At 43.4% G+C, this 21,655-nt stretch overlaps 1 protein-coding gene across 2 annotated transcripts in view; it reads left to right on the top strand.

Moving 5' to 3' along the window:
• Positions 1 to 12,576: 12,576 nt before the first annotated feature.
• TSNARE1 (t-SNARE domain containing 1) overlaps positions 12,577 to 21,655 on the top strand; it is a 635,428-nt gene continuing 626,349 nt past the window's right edge. For both annotated transcript variants that reach the window (XM_054984298.1, XM_054984301.1), the window contains exon 1: positions 12,577 to 12,623. The gene's annotated coding sequence lies outside the window, so the exon portion shown is untranslated. The remainder of the gene's footprint in view (positions 12,624 to 21,655) is intronic.

Here is a 21,655-nt window from a genome sequence, read left to right as displayed (position 1 = left end):
ATCTCTTCATGTATTTTTGTCCAATATCTTCTTGCTTTCTTTCCACCACATACGATAGAATAGACATCAGATCTTTTTTATGGTGGTTCTTTGGCCATGGAATGCTCTTCTTACAAATACTCAAGTCATTCATTCAGTTTATTTACACAAACATTCTGTTAATTATTCTGTAATATGTGCCTTCATCTTAATGAATACAGACTGTTTATACTGTGCCTTGTATCATATTTTGTAGGTAACTGGTTATAATTTCATGCCCCCATTTAGAAAGAGGTTTTTTGGAGGGTGCATTGTTTTTATAACACCTTTTAGCCTATTTTTTTTTCTACTGGTTATGTTTCATTAGATTTACTTTAAGATATTATTTTTAGATTTTATATATGGATTTTGCCATATGCTGGCCCCATCAATCCATTTTGGAAATGGTGACAACAAGCTACCTAATTGAAAAATAAATAAATAATAACTACTTGACATTTCAGTATTCCTTTCTGAGCATTCGAAGTGCATCACATATATCTCTGTAATGCATATCACCCCAATTAGGGATGCTAGTATTATTTTCCCTTGTTAGATACGGGCGGATGATGATGTGAGATGTGATTAACATTGTGTTGCATTGCTGTCAAAAAGATTCAAAACCACAATTTTAATTAAAACAACAAGCTGTATAGGAATCCAACATAACTTTTCTCCCGTTGAAATTAACTCTGATCCAGTTAAAATTAATCATACAAGTTACAATTGGGGGGTGAACAGAATTTTTGTTGTCATTGCGAACCCTGCCATTTTTCAGAGCTGTAATTCCTGATCTATTTCTGTTGTAAGATCTCCATACCATCAATATGCAATTGATTCATAAGAATCACCAATTTAGCCGTAATATTTCTATTAATTGATATAACCCCAAAATCAGATTACTGAAATGTTATCCCAATTGGGAACAACACATATCAGAAAATGAAGTATTTTGAAATTCAATAACTACACTAGTTAAAATCATTGGCTTGTATCCTACCAGTCCACTTGGTAAAGTTTAAAATCTTCCTTCTGCCTAAGATAATTTCCTCTGACAGACAATAGATTCTGGTGGCTAGCCCTGTTGATATGCAGTAGAACAACAGGATTTGAGTCCAGTGGCAAGTTAGAGACCAGCAAGATTTTCAAGATATAATCTATCAAGAGTCAAAGCTCCCAAGGGTATAAGCAGGGCTCATTTTGAGAGGGGTTGCACAGGAACACAGTTCCAGCAGTTCCTCAAAGAGGTCACATTTCAGGTGGCCCTGCCCACCTGACTCTCGGCCATTTTGGGCCCATTTTATCCTGGATTGGGACCGAAACAGCCTGGATTGGGCCTCTGACGGGTGGTGGATCGCTCTCCTGTTCAGCAGCATCCCGATCCTGACCATTTTGGGCCCCTTTTCAGCCATTTTCAGCCCCCTTTTTCCATTTTGGGCCTATTTCGGTCCTGAATGGCCAGGATTGGGTCTAAAACGGCCAGGACAGGTGATGTCAGGGGGTGTGGCATATGCAAATCAGTTATGCTAATAACACATTTCCAGTGATGTCAAGGAGTGTGACATATGCTAATGAATTATGCTAATGAGTTATGCTAATGAGTCCCTCCAGTTCTTTTTCTACAAAATGACCACTGGGTAAAAGCTATTGAGAGTCAAAGCTCCCAAGGGTATATGCTATCAAGAGGCAAAACATTGACTCTCAATAGCTTATACCCTGAAAATCTTGTTGGCCTCTAAGGTGCCCCTGTACTTAAATCCTGTGGTTTTGTGGGAAGTGGTTCTTCTGGTGTTATTGGAACCAGTTTTCTTTAACACTGTTAAGTCCCCTTTAGATCAAATGACTTGAGTTGTATTGGAGATAAACCATAGAATTAAATATAATAGATGACAAGCATTATTCAGCTGCATCTATGGGAAGGCTATGTCTGAAATTCTATAGGAAACTGACCAATTTAGATCTCATTTTTTGGTAAAGTCTCTGACTTTCCCTGGAAGGCCACCATGTGCTTTATGACAGGCCTCAACAAGGAGAAATATGTCAGCAGATACAGACGAATTAGAAAAGGGCTTCGAAGAGGCAACTGGGTTTGATTAAAGGCTAGAAGGCATCTTGATCTGTGAAGAGATGCCTGGAAATGATGGAAATAAACACTTTTCAACTGAAAGGCAACTTGAGGGCATTACAATAACCCTCTATGAAGTATGAACAAAAAAATAATTCAGGGGAAAGGTTCATCGGTTTTAAGGTTAGCTCAAAAAAAAAGTCAACTAAAACTAATGGGGTGCAACTGAGCTGAGAGAAAAGAGAAATTGGATTCTATCAGAGCACCAAAAAAACCTCTCTTAGAACATTCAGTAAATTTTTCCTAAGGAGACAAACTGAATGAATTTGGACCTCCGTACATTAATGATCTCTCTGGGTACAAATCGAGCATTGAAAATGAAAACTTGCAGGAGTTAAGCCCACAGAAGGCTGTGAATGTGCAATTGGAAGGCATATGTGCTAATAGTTTATCAGATAACATTTAGCATTTTTATCATTCTTCAAAACATTTTAGAACTTCACACGCAGGGCTTTTTTTCTGGGAAAAGAGGTGGTGGAACTCAGTGGGTTGCCCTCGGAGAAAATGGTCACATGGTTGGTGGCCCCGCCCCCTGATCTCCAGACAGAGGGGAGTTTAGATTGCCCTCTGCACTGCTCAGCGGCGCGGAGGGCAATCTAAACTCCCCTCTGTCTGGAGATCAGGGCGCGGGGCCACCAGCCATGTGACCATTTTCAAGCGGTTCCGGAACTCCATTCCACTACGTTCCCGCTGGAAAAAAAGCCCTGTTCACATGCATTATTTCAATCACAACAACCCTACAAGGTAAGACAGAATTAGTATCTTTGTGGCATATGATTGGGAAGGGGTGGGTGGGTGGGACTGAGAAATGGTTTGCTTTCCAAAGGTCGCCTGGAGTTCAGAGAAGTTACAAGATTTCGCCATAACGGCTTTTTGCCACTTTTCTACTCTGTTTTTTTTTTAAAAAAATATTTCAGACATTAAAAGCAGGGCAGTTATTTTCAAGTTCTGATCATATTCCTAAATACATTCAAAAAACAAAACAAAAACATTTAATATCCTTTACGTTGCCTTGCTCTCAGGCACCACAATAGATTGAAGCAAGAATATTCCTCTTTTTCCCCCCTCTCTGATTTATATGGTAATCTCAGCAGCTCCTGCTTAGCTTGCTACAAAGGAGCTGATTTAGAATCTAATTAAGAGTTAGTTAAGAAACTCTGCTACATTTGATTAGGTAAGATAGCTCAAATTCAAGTCCCTATCCACACCAACTGTTCCTCTTCCCCATCCCACCATGAAGAAGCAACCATGAGATATTAGTCCACCTTTCCTTTAACACGTTAACTTCCAACACGGATCTGTGAGTGCATCAGTGTGCAGCAGACATGTGAAAAGAACAGCAATGGAATTGCTTCCCAGAGCTGTCCATTCAAAAAGAAGCAGGCTTCAGGGTTCCCAATTCTTTTCTTTTCTTTTTGAAAATTTTTATTAAAACTGTAAAACCCACGAAAACACAGTAAGATAACATTGTAAAACAACAAGCAATACAACGTAGCTTTCTGAAGTACAAGAAGATACAGCTGGTTGTATAAGTACATGTTCAGAGAGAATATTAGCAGTATTCAACTTGGTAGCACAAAGTATAAGCATATATATATATATATATCGAAAGCCTAAATGAAACTTACATATTAACATAGATGCAGAGGAGTTAGCCGTGTTAGTCTGTGGTAGCAAAATCAAAAAGAGTCCAGTAGCACCTTTAAGACTAACCAATTTTATTGTAGCATAAGCTTTCGAGAATGAAGTTCTCTTGATTCTCGAAAGCTTATGCTACAATAAAATTGGTTAGTCTTAAAGGTGCTACTGGACTCTTTTTGATTTTACGTATTAACATACATGTTAAAGATTTTCAATCCAGGTAAGGAACTATTATTTTCTATATGATCAAAGAACGGAAACCATTTCTCAATAAAGTTCGTGGTGTTTGGAAAATGCTCTATATGATATATTTTGTCGTATAGTTTTTCAGAAATGAAATGATCCCAATTCTGAGTTGGGAAATTCCTAGAGATTGGGGGGAAAGAAGGGAGGGAGTGGAGGGGAGGTTTTAGGGAGGGGAGGGAGTCCAGCAGGGATATGATGACATAGAATCCATCCTGGGAAGGTGCCACTTTCTCCAGGGGAACCGATCTCTGTACCCGGGAGATCAGTTGCAATTCTGGGAGAACTCCAGGCCCCACTTGGAGGTTGGCTACTCCAGAAATGAAATCTGAAGAGCAATCAAACCCAGGATGAATCAAACAACCAAGGAAAAACAGTCTCCTACAGGAAAAGTGTTTTTGCCATATATCAAAGGAATTACTGATCAGATGGGAAAGCTTATGAAAAAGCATAACCTTCAAGCAGTATTCAGACCCACCCGAAAAATACAACAGATGCTATGATCAGCAAAAGACAGTAGAGACCCCCTCACCTCTGCAGGAGTATACCGTATACCCTGCAGCTGTGGACAATTTTACATCGGGACCACAAAGCGTAGCATCCAGACAAGAATAAAAGAACATGAAAGACACTGCAGACTTGGACAACCTGAAAAATCAGCAGTGGCTGAACATAGCCTAACTCAAACAGGGCACAGTATCTTATTCCAGGACACCAAAATACTGGACAACACTTCCAACTACTTTGTCAGACTGCACAGGGAAGCCATTGAAATTCACAAGCATAAGCAAAACGTCAACAGGAAAGAAGAAACCTTAAGAATGAACAGAGCATGGTTTCCAGTTCTGAAAAACACCAGGCTAACAAAACACTCTATACCCGACAATAGCCCTGCAGAGAAGATTAGCACATCAAGCACCAATCCATATGCAAAAGAACCTCCTCAGGATACAGTGAAGCCTCCCGCCATTAGCATTCCACACCGTGGGAAACTCTTACAGGATGACTCAGATCAACCCCACCCCTCCTGAGTAGATATAAATGACCTGCCAACATCTTTTCCACACTGTGACACTGAGAGATCTCTGTCTTTTGGTGCTACACCTCTGAAGATGCCAGCCACAGCTACTGGCGAAACGTCAGGAACTACAATGCCAAGACCATGGCAATACAGCCTGGAAAACCCACAACAACCATCATTCTCCGGCCGTGAAAGCCTTCGACAATACACTCTCCCTTGCTGCCTGTATTTCTCCTCAACATGACCTAGTCCCCATGCCCTTTCAGCAGCCCAAACAGCAGTCCTCAAATACTTCATGCCTACTTGAAGCATAAAGTCTCCTTCCCTATTGATGAGGTCACATCTCAGGATCCTCCTCTTCCTGTCACACGATCTTGTAATATATCCAGTAATATACCTGTATAGCCTGGGAGAGCCTTGTCAGATCTCAGAAGCTAAGCAGGATTGGCCTTGGTTAGTAACTGGATGGGAGACCTCCAACAAAGGCCAGGGTTGCAGAGGCAGGCAATGACAAAGCACTTGTTAGTCTCTTGCCATGAAAACCCCACCAGAGGTCGCCGTAAGTCAGCTATGAATTGAGGGCAGGATTTCATTTGCAGCTTACACAGTCTTCTGTTGATGCCTAAGCATTAAAGAAGGGCCCAGGATCTGGGTCAGACCTATTTATTTTTTTTACAGATATCAATACCCGAACATTGCACAGTTAGGGTTACCAACCTCCAGGTGGTGACTGGAGTTCTCCCGGAATCACAGCTGATTACAGAGATCAGTTCCTGCAGAAGAAATGGCAGCTTTGGAGGGTGACCTCTTGGCATCGAATCCCCACTGAACTTCCTCCCCAAACTCCACCCTGCCCAGGCACCATCCCCAAATCTCCAGGAATTTCCCAAGCCCGAGTTGGCAACTCTAGGCTCAGTGCCTATTTTTGTTCATGTGTCAAAGGAGGGCGAGAAAACCCATCCAAACTACCTGGCAGATGCTGTTAGTGCTTAATGGGGATCCGCAAGAAGAAGTCTGCCGAGTGCAAAGAAGAATGCAGCAGTTTTAAGCCAATGTATGTTTATGACACTCGTGCCCCGAAGGTGTCTTCTTCAGAAGCCCTGCTGAGAAATGATTTACCAATGCAGCAAAAGGACATAGAAAAAGCTCAGGGAGTAGTTTGGGGGTTGTAAAAATGGGATGTTTATGGAGGTTTAGGTGGCCTCGGCTCTCTTAAAACTTTTTGCCAATGCGAGAGGCTGCTTTTCTGGAGAAGCACACGGCTTGTCAAAGAGCCCTTGTTTAAACAAAATGTCATTTAAAGGACATTTTCCAAAGTCTCCCTACTGAGCTCTTTCCTTCCTTTGCTAAGGTCTCAATGCGGGGAAACAAAGGCTACCAGAGGCGTCAGGAAGACACAGCCGGAAAAGTGGAATAGATTCAGAGCAGATGCCGGGTCCAGCAGTGGCCTTTCCTAGATGGTCTTTGGAAGTCACTGAATTTTATCTAAAGCAAAATTTGAAACTGGCATGGAAGCTTCTGGTTGGCTAAAACATCCCAATAGAAGTTTGGTGACTGGGTTCACATTAGGGTTGCCTGGTCCCTTGAGTCCCCCGGTGGGGGACTGGGAACCTGGCACCCACCCTCCGTGGTCCTTTTCTTATCTTGTCATGCGTGTGCACTGCACACGTGGGCGTCCGGCATGTGTGATGACATCACTTCCGGGAAGTGACGCCATCACGTGGGTCAAAGGGTGGCCTGGCGTGCATTCCCGTGCTCGCCAAATGGCTGAATCCCCCCATGGGCCTGATTCATCCCAAAACGGGCCCATTGTGGGGCGCGGAGGTGCGCTGCGGTGGAGCACGGAAGCACACCACGGCAGGGCACAGGGGCATGCAGCACTGCCCAGGGCTTCACTGCACCACTGGGGGGGACCCCAGGGGGCACGCCTCCCTGCTGGCCAGCTCATACCCTGGAAATCTAGTTGGACATTAAACTGCTACTGAGTGTCAGAAGCTCATATTTGACTGTAAAGTGCTACTGAGGCTCAAGACCACATACCTTGAAAATCTAGTTGGACTTTAATGTGCTACTGAGAGTCAGAAGCTCATATCTTGGAAATCTAGTTGGATTGTAAAGTGCTATTGAGAGTCAAAAGCTCGTACCTTGGAAATCTAGTTGGACATTAAAGTGCTACTAAGAGTCAAAAGCTCATAGCTAAAGAATCTAGTTGGACTGTAAAGTGCTACTGAGAGTCAAAGCTCATATGTTGGAAATGTAGTTTAAGGAGCTATTGAGAGTCAAAAGTTTATACTTTGGAAATCTAGTTGGTCTTTAAGGTGCTATTGGACCCGTATCTTGCTTTAGATTAATAAGGATCAGTCAAATTGACAAGGGTTTCCTCTATCTCATCCCTTTCAAAGGAGATCAGAAATGAGTAAAGGTTAAAGGAAAGGGGCTAGTGGAACGGTCAAGGATTTCCCCAGACAAAGTGTGGAGATATTTCAAAGAGGAAAAACATAACCTGTAGGCAGTTAAATTTACCCCCAAGTAGATGCACACAAGATTGCAGACTTCTCTGGTATTGTTACAAAATGCTACTGAGAGGTTCTGTTCTGGGATCTTTATTCTGCTTGCAAAAGAAAAGGCACAATAACTCGGCTAACAAGCAGGATTATTTTCTTCAAATTGAAGATAATGATACAATTAAAATCGTTGCCTGTTTCCCCCCCCTCCTCTTCCACACCTGGCAAGTATGTGCAGGCAGCAATTAAGATTTCAGGAAGGTACCTAATTTGTAACAATTCTAGAGATATTTTAATAAATGTGATTATTGGTTGTTATGTGGCAGCAAATGAAATGTTAATTACTGCGTAACTAGATTAGGACAGAGAGACGAAATGGCTGTATTGGGGAGTTGATAGCTGGGCTGTGATTGGCAACAATTTAAATAAGATATGTATATGGGGGTGTGTGAATTTTGAATAATGACAGTGCTGAGTCCAAGCATGGGCTCTGGCCGGTCTCTATCCTGGGGTTGGCCGCAGTCAAATCATGGGCAGTAGAACAGCAAGGAAGACTTGGGTTGTCCTGAAGAGGAAGGCAATGGCAACCAACCTCTGTTCATCTCTTGCCTGGAATGTTAAGCAGATGTCACCACGAGTCAGTTGCGCGACTCGACAGCAAATCTAGAGATCTGAAAAGTCACAATCGATAACCGGGCTGGAGAAGGGGAATGAAATGGCGATAATGCAAAAAATAAGGCCAACTGATGAGGAGAGCCAAAATTATCCATGTGGACAGAGAAGTTTTCACTATGGTATGGTTCGCAGCAACTCCTGAGCTATGTACTACATCATTTTTAAGCAGAGGCTAGATGGCCATCTGACAGCAATGCTGATTCTGTGAACCTGGGCAGATTATGAGAGGGAGAGTAGGAAGGGGTACATCAGTACTTAGTTACGTGCCCAGGGTGAAGATGACCACCACCTTGAGGTAAGGAAGCAACTTTCCCCAGGCAAATTTGGCTAGTGATCCTGGACATGGACTAAGGGTCACTGGGGGCATGGGGCGGAGGTGGTTGTGAATTTCCTGCATTGTGCAGAGGGTTGGACTAGATGGCCTTAGAGGTCCCTTCCAACCCTATGATTCTATGATTCTATGATTCTTCTCTTTGGCTGTATAGTAAAATGTTGCTTCTTCTGGGTTGAATTCTCTGATGGGAATTTTTTTGATGACTGACTGATCTGTCTGGGTTTTTCCCCTTAACTCTTTGCTTTCTTTGTTTTTGAATTTTTGTTTAAATGTGGATTAATTTATTTTAACATTTTTAGTTAGCTGATTTGAAAAGACTTGGAAAAGAAGATTCGCTTTAGTTGAAAATAAAAGGATGGAAACTGGTCGTAGCATTCAAAAGAGAATAGTAAAAAAAAATGAATCTACGGAGATCTTCCTAGTCTCCATAGATTTTCTCATTTATCGGAATTTTTATTCTGTTCCTTGTCCAATGGGCCTTTGCTGGCTGTTGAGTACTCCAAGTTCTTCCCGTCCACAGTCAGGGGATTTGAAGAACCACCTCGTCCTATACTATCCCGGTAGTCATTAAGATCTTCTCACTCTGTTCTCAGCACACATAAACATGTGAAGGCCCAGAGAAAAACAATCTGGAAAAATTCTGGGGTGGGGGGACTTCTTTTTCTGCAATCTTTCCCCCAGTTTTTTCCAATGGGAAAATTGGAAATTTGAGGGAGTCCTGAATTTCCTCTTTTAGAATGAGTGAAATGCTTTTAAAGACAAGACGGGACATACTGTAGACATAAGCAGCTCCTAAATCCGAGATGCGTTTCTGTATCTAGAAGATGCGAAAGAGGAAAAAAGCTTGTTTGTTAAAAATTTCAATTAGTAAATTAATAAATCATACATCTGTTATCATTTACTATTACACAGAGAACGGCTGTAGCACGGTGGTTAAGTGGATTGGCTGTGAATCAGCACTCTACTGATTCAAATCCCACTCCGGCCATGAGCTCAGTAGGCGGCCTTGGGTAAGCCACTTCTCTCAGTCCCAGCGCCCCAGCTGCATTGTGGGGATAATAATAACACTAACTTGTTCACCTCTCTGGGTGGGACACTAATCTGTCTAGAAGAGTGATATATAAGCACAGTTATTATTGTTATTGTTACATTTATCTACATAAATAAATATCCTCATCAGGTAATCATACATGAAAAACAACCTATTAAACAACCTATTTAAAAAAAAACATAAACTAAACATATACATTTAAACATAAACATAAAGTCATACAAAAGAAACAAAAGAGCAAAAAAAACCCCTTATTTTAATTCAGGCAAACCTCAAGTTTTCCAAAAGACATATATGAGGATAAAAATTAAGGCTTGGAATAAGAAGTTTCAGAAACTGATGTTGATTAGAGACTTGAGATGCTGATACTTTTATTTCTAAATGCGACTAATTTTGTACATAATTAAAATGCTATAATGAGTATACTGATAATACACTACTAAACAGTTCAATGCTTTAATTTTAGAGTGCTTAACTACTTATCAAAATATGCTATTAGTTTTATTGTGTATGATGGTTTCCGCAACCAAATAATGCATTTTAAGCTGTTCACCACCAAACCGTGTTCCTATTTCTATTTTTTCTATTTAACTCCTATTTTTTCTTCTTCTTTTCAGATAGTAAATTTAATATACATGTTCATAGGGTGCATCAACTTGTCATTCTCTGAATGGTATTTATAAATTTAATTCCATAAATATGTCAAACATTGCAATGCAAATATGCTATGCCAGTTATAAAGGGTGTTTCATGTTATTAAAGCAATACAATCCACTTAGGTTTGGTAGGACAGTATTACATAAATTTCAAATTTTTCCAAAATTGACATTCCCCCCCCCCCTTGGAGGGGAGGGGGCAGGGCTTTTTCTGTGGCTTCAAAATGTCCAGAATTTGTACATCTCTATGTACGCTTCTAGTGGGGTTTGGTTAGATGGGTAGCATTCATAAACAGGGGTTTTTTTTGTAGTGGTGCTAGCCTGGTACCTACTTCATAGGCTTTGGAGCTCCAGGAGGAAACTTGTACCCATTTTAAAGCTGTTTTTGTGATCTGCTTCTATCCTGAAGATATCGCTTTAAGGGACTGAATGTTGCATTATGCGGATTATTTCTTTTTAATGGTTTGTTTTAATACTGATAATTCTTATATTGCCGTTTTTATGGTTTTATTGTGCTGTTTTTACTTTGTGAGCTACCTCAAAAATGTCTGATGAAGCAAATCAATAAATCCTCTAAAAGGATCCTCTAAAAGGATCCTCTAAAAGAAAGACAGCTGCTTGATGGCAGAAGGACCACCTGAGTAGGTGATTTTTCTAGTGGGGCCACGGAGAGGAAAAAGAACAACCCCCAATTTCCTTGTTGTTTTTCAAAAGCATTAGTATAGTTCGATGTGTTTGAACCTGCTGCATAAAACTTCACAATCTGTGGTTGAAGTGAGATTTAAACTGGGGGCTTGATTGCAATCACTGTCTTCGCGGCTACAATATAAAATCATTTACATGCTTTGCTCTGCACCATTTGAGTCCAGTGGTACCTTAGAGATCAACAAGATTTTCAGGATATGGATTTTTGAGAGTCAAATCTTCCTTCTTCAGATGCAGGGAGGAGTGGTGATCTCTCTGCATCTGACAATCTCTCTACACCTTGGTGCATGTTTGTCAAGTGTAGAGAGATGTAATGTTAGCCAGGAATGGTAGTTTAAAAAGACAGGGCCGGTGGAGATTGCTCCTCAGATGGTTTGTTAATTTCATCTTTGGCTCCTCAAAGGCTCTGTTAGTTTCACCTCTCCAGCCTAAAACTGTGTGGGATGGAAATGGGCTGGAGCTGCCTTCCCGAGCCGGGCTTGGACCTGGAGAGGTTATAATGGGCTGAAGTTTCCCTTCTGGCATTTCACAGCCCCTTCACACAGCTCTAGCGTAGAGCAAAGTCTTTGCCCTGCATCTTTTTAAACTACCCTTCCCGGCTACCATTGCATCTCCCAACACATGTTCTTCACCTGTTCTGGTGTAGAGATCCTCTATAAAAAGGAGTTTTGACTCTCAAAGCTCATACCCTGAAAATCTTGTTGGACTCTAAGGTACCACTGGATTCAAATCCTGCTGCTCTATAGGAGACCAACACGTCTGTCTACCTGAAACTTTTTCACAGAGACTTAAGGCAGATTTCATAGTATGTCAGATCTGAGTCCAGTAGCACCTTAAAGACCAACCAGATTTCCAGAGTCGATAGGATAACTAGCAGGATTTGAGTCCAGTGGGACCTTAGACCAACAACGTTTTCAAAGTGGAAGCTTTTAAGAGCCCCCTCTTAAGATACGGGACGAAGTGGAGAAATTTCCCAAGTCTTCCATATATCCGAAGAAGAGAATTCTGACTCTCCAAAGCTCTGAGTTCTGACCCTGGAGATCTTGTTGGTCTCTAAGGTGCCACTGGACTTAAATCCTGCTGTTCTACTGCAGACCGACACGACTACCTGCCTAACTATCCTAGACGGATCAATAGGATCACATTCGATAGGCTCAACGGCTGGGACATACAATAAATAGTGCAATAGGGAGGCAGGAATTTGAAAACAGCAGAATTCCCATCTTCCTGCCGCATCTTAAATCCTAGCAAAAAATCGAGTCCAGCATTAGTTCTCCCGGCCTGGCGTTCCCTTGAACTTGAACGGGACATGCCTTTGAAGTGAAGCCACGTGACCAACGCCCCCACAACTCCTGCAACTTTTTATGAATGGGACTCCCCCCCTTCTTCTCCGCCACAGAGTGACGCAGCCAGCGACGGGGCGTGGCTGAGAAGGCCCCTTTCGCCCTCCTCCCATCGGACGCGTTGCATGCCGGTCGTTGTAGTCCTCCTAGCTCCCTTTCCTATCCCGGCCTGCGCTCCGGAGAACTACAGCCAATGGGAAGGGCCGCAGCTGGGAGCCGGGGCGCAGGCGCCGTGGCGCCCGCCCGCCTCCTTTCGCGTTCGCTCCGGTTGCTCAGACTCCCCGTTACGCACACGCGCGGTTGGCAGGTGAGGAGCTGCGCGCGCAATGGAGCTTCCCCCCCCTCTGCCCGGGGCGGCGTGCCTTTTTTTTGCATGAGTCATCGGCCGGGGTTCTTCTCCCCCCTTGCTGCAGGGGACGACCCCGGGGTGGGGGGCTGGGGGGGGCGAGGCTTGGATTTTGCAAAAGTGCGAAGTGACAGCGCAGCCACCAATGCATTTGCGTCCTCGCCGCCCTCTTGCCGAGGGGCTCCGTTCCTTTGGCATGGCTGGGGAGGGGCTGGGGGAGTCGAATGCAGACTGGGAAAAAAATATTCACACTCTCTTGTAGAGGAGAGCTCGTGTGGATCGATGTACACGTGATAATCCTGCTGGAGAGTTTCTGTGTTGTTAAGATGTCAGTTTCGGCATTGCTTGTGCTGCCTTTCGGCATTGTCTTCCCCTCTGTGTATTGGAGCTCTGCTGCTTTTAAACCTTTGCAGATTTGCATCTGTAGACCCCATTCCTTTGTTTATTGAAATGGCTTTGAAATTGACTGTACTGACCGCACTGGGTCATCGACTTTGAGTCAGGAAGGGGGACTGTAAATTAAGAGTTGCTGCGGCATAGTGGCTATGTGGTTGATAAGGTGGTGAATCATAAGGTGGTGAATCATATGGTGGTGAATCGGGGGCGCTCTGTGGGTTCGAATCCCTCTAGTGCCATGAGCTCAGCAGGTGGCCTTGGGGCAGTCCTCTCAGCCCCAGCTCCCCAGCTGTGTTGTGGGGATAATCATACTGACTTTGTTCACTGCCCTGAGTAGGGCACCAATCTGTCTAGAAGAGCAGTATATAAGCACAGCTGTCATTATAAAGAATGAAAAGAAGTAAAGTAAAAATAATACGCTCCCCCTTAGGTGTAATAGTAGAATGGTGGTTGGAAGAGCCAGGGGATGTTTACAACTCAGTATGAGGGTGAGCCATCGCTGACTGGAGTTCCCATCTTGTGGCCGAGGGCGCTTGGGTGTGATTCCTTGCTTTTCTAAACGTTTGGTATTTGGGTGGGGTGACTCTGAGCATGTGCCGAGGGCCTCCCCCGACAGAACAAAAATTAAAAGCGTGCCTTTTAATTTGCAGTTGGGACATTTGCATGCATGTGACGAAGAGAACTGTGATTCTCGAAAGCTTATGCTACAATAAAATTGGTTAGTCTTAAAGGTGCTACTGGACTCTTTTTGACGTTTGACTTGACTCTGAGTTTGTGGACTTTCTAAGCGTGCTCCAGTACAACAAGTTTTAGGTGGGTAGCCTGAAAAGGAAATCTCTACCTTTTAGGTCCACTTTGGTTGCACGGCGCTACGAGCTGGAAGAGTCCTAATGTAATAAAATGGGCCGCAATGAGGGTGGGAGAACATCATGTTTTGGAATAGGGAAAAGTCTACCGCAAGTAGAATATTAGCATGGCAGGAAACCAGTTAGGATGGAACCTTTCTTCACAACATGTTAGCCCCCCCACCCCCCGGCAGCATTTTCATAATAGTAGCTGTGTTTATATACTGCTCTACTAGACAGAGGAGTGTCCCACCCAGAGCAGTGAACAAGTTAGTGTTATTATTATCCCCACAATACAGCTGGGGCTGAACTCATGGCAGGAGTGGGATTCGAACCAGTAGGGTGCTGATTTGCAGCCGAACCACTTAACCGCTGTACTACAGTGGTGAGCAATCAAAGATGGCTTTCTCAGTTGCTGCTTTGAAGTGGCACGATCCTCTCTCCCACCTTGGGATTTGATCCCTTCGCTCTGTTGCTTAGATAGACCAGGCCTTAGTCACTAAAGGGTCAAAAGATGTTCTTAAGCCACTGTAGGCTGAAGGGCTTCTTCTGCATCTTCTAGACTAATGGTTAAGTATGTAAGCTAGGATGCCCCAGGTTGAACTTTTACCTCCTCTGCATGCTTGTTTGGCAGACTTAGGCAAAACACTCTTTAGTATGGGAATAATAATACTGTCCTACCTTGCAGGGATATTGTTTGGGTTGCTGAGGCAATGTTTGTGGAGCACTTGAATACTGTATGTTCTAATTACTCTTACAATTTTTTTAAATAAATGCAATGCACTGTTTATTTGAAAAATACCTCAAGTGGCCTACAACGCCATCTTAAAGAATGTGCCAACTGAATAAAACAGATAAAAATATATAAGCGAAACCCTCACACACACAGAAAGCAATCCGTATTTTAAAGATGGGGCAAAGAAAATCATTTTTTAAAAGCGCTTTAAAAAAACAAGCAGTCAGAGGGCTGAAATGATAAAGATAGAAGCAGCAACTGGAGGAGAGAAAACACAGGCAGTGCAACAAAACTTCTGGGAAAATAACTAGCAAAATGCCTTCCGTTATGACGGGCAATTGTGTGTGTGTGTGTCAAAGGACGCTTGTGTACCTATATGACTTCAGGTGGGGTGTGTCTCTGCGTGCTGCTGTGTGTACAGAGGTAAATTGTATATCTGCTTGTGAGATCCTTGTCAATAAGGGCCAACGAGGGTGGTGGGTTTGGCCCTTCCTATTTCAAGCTTCCTTAGCTTTTTATTCTAAGACCATTTTGAGTTTTCACCCCATTTCTCAAGAAGCAAGCACAGTTATGCGCTGCCGATTCATGAGCACACAAACCAGATTTCCACTCCCCCTGGAAGAAAGAAAAAGGTGATTAACAGGAAGAAACAAGGAAGATAAAATGACAGGAGGAAAAAGTATCAAATCTTTTTCTGTTTTCCTTCCTCTCTTTCTTCAACCAACATTCGCTGCTCCATCAACCTGTACCAGAGCTCCCTTTGCATCCTTATCCCCATGGAATTTACAAAATGTGTCCAGCTACACTTTAGAATGATCTTCCTTGTGCAGCATTTTAATTGTTCCCCTAGTTTTTAATGACAAAAATTCACCTGGAAGGGGAAAAGACTTTGGTTAGTGAGGCAGGTGGACCCAGGACTAAACTTACTTTCTGTCTTCAAGGATCCCGTCTGAGCATCAAATGTGTTTTCCAGCCATGTCCTTTCATAGCCCCTCTTCCCCCTATCCAGTTTCTTTCTCTTGGTCACATTCCAGGGTACCAGAAGTTGGCAACTTCCGTCTAAACAGACAACTTTAAAGATGTGGACATGCTAAACCAAGGAGTTTGTTGCACTGTTTCTAGCCCTTCCCTGTCTAATGTAGGGCTGATCTAGATGGTCTTTCGGTTCCGTGGGCATCTGCGCAACTAAAATATTCTGTGGAGATAGATCAAGGTGGGTAGCCGTGTTAGTCTGTCTGCGGCAATAGAAAAGAGCAGTAGCACCTATAAGACTAACAAAATTTGTGGTAGGGTATGAGTTTTCGTGAACCACAGCTCATCACTTCTTCTGTATCTGAAGAAGGGAGCTCTGGCTCAGAAAAGCTCATATCCTACCATCTTCTAGACTAATGGTTAAGTATATAAGCTAGGACGCTCCAGGTTGAACTTTTACCTCCTCTGCATGCTTGTTTGGTAGACATAAGCAAAGCACACCCCTCTCTAATATGGGGACTCTTGCTCTTTTCTACTGGAATATTCTGGGTATGGTTCATGGGAGAGGTGGAGAAGTTGCTGTGTTTTTAGCTTCTCCGGGGTTCACTCAGGAAAAGCTCCCGGTGGAATGTGTTCATGAGAACGTACAAAGAGCCTTGCTTGATCAGACTAGTGGCCTGTCTTGTCCAGAATCTTGTGCCGCAGAGCAGCCAACCAGTTGCCCTGGAGGGCCAACGGAGCTCAGTGAATCAGGACTTCCCAATCTCTTCCTGTTTTGTCACACCAGCATGCAAGAAGTGCCTTCGAGGCTGGGCTAATCTCAGTGACTCAATGTAGGAATGTATTACCTGTACAGCCAAGGCTGCGGTATGCTTTGTGCTGTTAGTGAGCCTGCCGTTTTGTTTCTTATGATTGATTTTATCTGACTGCCAGATGACTTGTAAAGGGAACATTGTTTATTTATTTATATTTGATTTATATTCCGCCCTCCCCACATCAGCGGGCTCAGGGCGGATTACATCATATACATTATAAAAAAGTTAACATTTCGTCTTTAAAACCAATAGACAATAATATATAATTTAAAATCTAAAATACAGAGTACAAAAAGCAGCCACACAGAAACAATTCATATAATCCATCATCCAACCGCCTCTAAAAGAATATCACAAAGGGTCAGGTGGTAGCTATTTCCTGAGAGGAAGGGACGATCCCCTCTATTCCACCAGTGGGGGGCCCTGCCCAGCATCAACCATACGCCTGGCGGAACAGCTCTGTCTTACAGGCCTGGTGAAAGGATAGCAAGTCCTGCCGGGCCCTGGTCTCATCAGATAGAGTGCTCCACCAGGTTGGAGTCAGGACCAAAAAGGCCCTGTCTCTGGTCGATGCTAGGCGGGCCTCCTTGGGACCAGGGACCACTAATTGCTGTTTTTCACTGGAACGAAGCCTCCTCCGGGGAATATTTGGGGAGAGGCAGTCCTGCTAATACGCTGGTCCCAGTCCACATAGGGCTTTATACGTTAAAACCAGAACCTTGAATCTGATTCGGTACTCCACCGGTAACCAATGCAGCTGGCGCAATACTGGTGTCATATGTGCATTTCCAGGTACTCCAGTGATGGAGTGGTATTGTGTTACAGCATAACCCTCTGCAGATTTACTCCAATCTAAGCCCATAGGTTTACACGGGAGTAACTTTGCATCGGATTGAGCTGCGAATTTCCTGTTGTTCAAACCTCCTTGAGAGCAATCGGTGGGATGGATGAGGTTTTGTAAATTAAGAAGAAAATTCACAAGTTAAAATCAGCTCAAATAATTTGCCAAGGTAAACTAAAATTTGCAATATGTATTAAGAAATTATGCACAGATTTGATTCGGGAGGGCGCAGGGAAAGCAAGGGTCTGGATGGTTAAATCTTGCTAGTTTCGTTGTTGAATCACTGTATCTTTGTGGATTTTTAACAACCTTTTTGGTGAATGGGTACATTTCGTGGAAAAAAATATACAGATTTTAAATAAAGTGAGGGATCTTTAGATTTTGGAAATCCCACTTTTAACTTCTGTGTTGTTACCGACTTTAAAATCAGTCTGGGCACCCTTCTGGGCTATAGCTTTGCTTCTTTCGTTTTTCGTCAAGAGCTGAGATTTGTATGCTCAGTTTTGTTGCTCCAGTTGATCTCCTAGAAACATTTTCTTTTACAGTGTGGAATTATTTTAAGGTACTGGCGAAAATGGAGGATAAGTATTGTCTCCTGCTGATGGTTTATGCTGAGTGCAAAAGTCAAGGGATTTTTCCAATAATGTAAAAATGTTTCTCATTTGCAATGATCTACTTATGTGATTAAAACCTAAACACACGTCACGACAGTCTAAAAGTACATAGATTTTGTTTTGGTAGGGGAAAACGTCTGTTTGGGACATTATGAAGAGTACATTGTATATTATTGGACAGTTCTCTATTGCTAGGATCCCAACGAAGTTTAATTATTTTTTAAAATGCTTTCATTATCTCATCTGTGCAGTGATTGGCGATCTACCATTTTGATCGAAAAGAGTCCAGTAGCACCTTTAAGACTAACCAACTTTACTGGAGCATAAGCTTTCGAGAATCATAGTTCTCTTCGTCAGACGCATCTGATGAAGAGAACTGTGATTCTCGAAAGCTTAGGCTACAGTAAAGTTGGTTAGTCTTAAAGGTGCTACTGGACTCTTTTCAATTTTGCTACCGTTTTGATTATTCAGTTTTTTAAAAACTGTAGTTTACTAAAATAGCGGAAGCAAAACCAGCACGTAGATTATCTTCATGAGAACATGTGGCGTGCGGTGAGAAAAGCACCTAGGATTGCCAACTCCAAGTTGGGAAATTCCTGAAAATTTAGTGGTGACGCTAGGAGAAGGGAAGGAGCTCAGCCGCAATGAGCTGCCATAGAGCAGGGGTCCCCAACCTTTTTGAGCCGGTGGCCACCTTTGGAATTTTGAGAAGGGGTGGTGAGCGCCAAACCCCAAATGGCTGCTGCAGGAGGTGAAGCCATATCCCAAATGACTTCCACGGGGGGCGGAGCCAAAGACAACGGCGTCTTGCTTTGCAAAAGAATCACAAACAGGGAATAAAAAGAAATGAAGGAAAGCCTGAAGGGGGAACAAGCCAAGTTGTTTAGCAGTCATTTTGATCGTTCAGTAACTGCAGCTGCTATTGCAACTGTGCAATGCCCTTTCATTGAAATAATGGCTGCCAGTGAAAAGCCCTGTCTTATAGCAGTCCTGCCCACATCCTGAAAAGCTTGGTGGGTGCCAGGGGATGTACTGGCAGGCATCATGGCGGTCATGGGCACTGCCTTGAGGAACACTGCCACAGGGCCAAGCTACAAGTGATGAATGACACAGGTTGGACACTTGTCAGCGTCCCTCAAGTTTTGATGGGAAATGTAGGCGTCCTGGTCTTGCAGCTTGGCTCTCCGACTGCTGTCCAATGGACTTTTCAACTGTCACTTGTCCAACATTCCGCCAAGCTGCCTACATTTCCCATCAAACCTTGAGGGAAGCTGGCAAGTGTCCAACCTGTGTCATCCGTCACTTGTAGTTTGGCCCACAGTTTCCGCCTTCCAAAGCTGCGGTTTCCTCCAGGGAAACTGTTCTCTGCAGTTTGGAGAGCAGCTGTAATTCCAGGAGAACTCCAGGTTCCACCTAGAGACACACAGTTCTCCTTAAGTCTCAGTGAGAAAGATGGACTATATAAACAACATGTGGTGGTGGAGAGTGCCCTCAAGCCATAGGTGAAACAGTGAGACTCAAGTGTAAAAAAATCTTAGCCAGTCTGAGAAGGGCCCAAAGATTCTTCCAAGTCCCACCGCAAACAACTGGCTAATTATATACTGTGAAACTCTGATAAGTGGAAGGGGCTCAGATGGAAAGCACCAACGCTGAGTTGTGGAGCACATTCAAATATGTGCCCAACAATTCCTCCTGACCGGCCGGGCAACTACAACTTCCAAACAGGCTACCTCCCCTAGCATTAATGTCTTCCTTTTTTCATAAAGGTTGTGGGGCAAAACAGCTTTGTCTCAAAATAATGGTGGGAAATGAACAGAGCAAAATTAAAGAAAATTAAAACAAATTGTTTCAAAAATCAATAGTAGATTAACAAAGATTTCAACCTGCTCTAAAATCCACAAAGCGTTAACTTATAGACAATCCCCTTCCATGTTAAAAGGTGGTGGTGGTGGACACTGCTGTTAAGTCATAGCTGACTTTTGGTGACCCTGGTGGGGTTTTCATGGCAAAAGTCTAACAGAGGTGGTTTGCCATTCCCTGCCTCTGCAGCCCTGGTCTTCCTTGGAGGTCTCCCATCCAATTACTAACCAAGGCTGACCCTGTTTAGCTTCTGAGATCTGATGATTTGAGATCAGGCTCACCTGGTCTACCTCAGGTCGGGGCATAAATAACATAAATAATTAAAATAATAATCATAATAACAGCACATCTAAGGTTTCACCCCTGGCACCACCAGTTAAAGGATGATAGCAAAGACCTTTCTCCGTCCAAGATCGTGGAGAGCTCAGTCGACCAATGACGGACCAGTGATTGATTTGGAGTCAGGCAGTTTTGTTGGTAGATATGATTGTAATTGTAATATATTTATTCCAAGAGATGGGAAATCCCTGTCTGTTTAGAAAACATTCTTTCCCCTTCGAGTTATGAAACTGCTGCTCCTCACATGATTCTTGACTTACTCCATAGCAACGTATCTATTTTTGGATTCCCAAAGAGCCTTCTGTGCACAGAAGGCGGGCACCATTTAGGTTGATTCAACTGGAGTTGTGTTTCCAAGTGTTATAATATAATGCGACCTCTCTCTGTGGGCACAGCCAGGATGCTGTATGCGGTGGTGAAGAGTTCACTTCTGAGTACCGTATCTGCCAACTAGTAAAGGATACAGAGGGTAAAGGATATATTTACGTTGCAGAGTCATTCCCTCTTCCCAGGGAACTCTGGCAACTGTAGTCAGGTGAAAGAGAATTTTCGTTGTGCTCAGCAAACTACAACCTTCAGAATTCTTTCGTTATGACAGGGCACTGTACATGTGTCCTTCTTAGAGTCTCTCTACCTGAGATGCCTCGGCGTGTCGTCTTCAAGTGTAGGGAGTTGCAATGTTAGCCAGGAAGCGTCGTTTAAAAAGACAAAGCCGGGAAGCATAATTTAAAAAGACATAGCCAGGAAGCGTAGTTTAAAAAGACAGAGCTGGTGGAGATCGCTCTGCAGAGGTTTTGTTAATTTCATCTTTGCCTCCCAAAGGCTCTGTCAGTTTCACCTCTCCAGTCTAAAACTCTGTGGATAGGCAACCAGAGGGCAGAGAGGATTGGAAATGGGCTGGAGTTGCCTTCCAGAGCTGGGCTTGGACCTGGAGAGGTTACCATGGGCTGAAGTTTCCCTTCTGGCATTTCACAGCCCCTTCACACAGCTCCAGTGTACAGCAAAGCCTTTGCCCTGCTTCCAGCTCTGTCTTTTTAAACTACCCTTCCCAGCTACCATTGCATCTCCCGACACGTGTTCTTCATGTGTCAGATGTTTTGTGTAGAGTGACTCTCAGAGCCAAGCTACAAGTGACGCCTGACACAGTTTGGACACTTGTCAGCTTCCCTCAAGTTTTGATGGGAAATGTAGGCATCCTGGTCTTGCAGCTGTAACGGAGAGCCAAGCCAAAACTTGAGAGCCAAAACTTGAGGCATCACTTGTAGCTTGGCTCTTAGTCTCTGTTGCAAAGAGAAAGTATCGGTTCGGTTGGAGAGGCAGTGCATGACGTTTAAAGCCCCTCTGATGCTGGAGGTCAAATATCTCAGAAAGTACCCCTCCCCATCTGACAGATTTCCAGAAGGGTTCCATGTAGCACAGTTAACTAAATCTGGTGGCATGCGCGTCATTGTGTGGGAGCTTGCTTCGTGAAACGTATGACATATACAGAGAAGGTCAGTGTGTGTGGAAGTGTTTTGACAAGGTGGCTCAAAAGGTTGAACGATGCAAGAAGTTTGCAGAGCATGAAGGAAATCA

This window comes from Eublepharis macularius, chromosome 7 (assembly GCF_028583425.1).
Source record: "Eublepharis macularius isolate TG4126 chromosome 7, MPM_Emac_v1.0, whole genome shotgun sequence".
NCBI lineage: Eukaryota > Metazoa > Chordata > Lepidosauria > Squamata > Eublepharidae > Eublepharis > Eublepharis macularius.
Note: the sequence above shows the minus strand (reverse complement) of the source record. Positions and strands in the feature narration are given on the sequence as shown.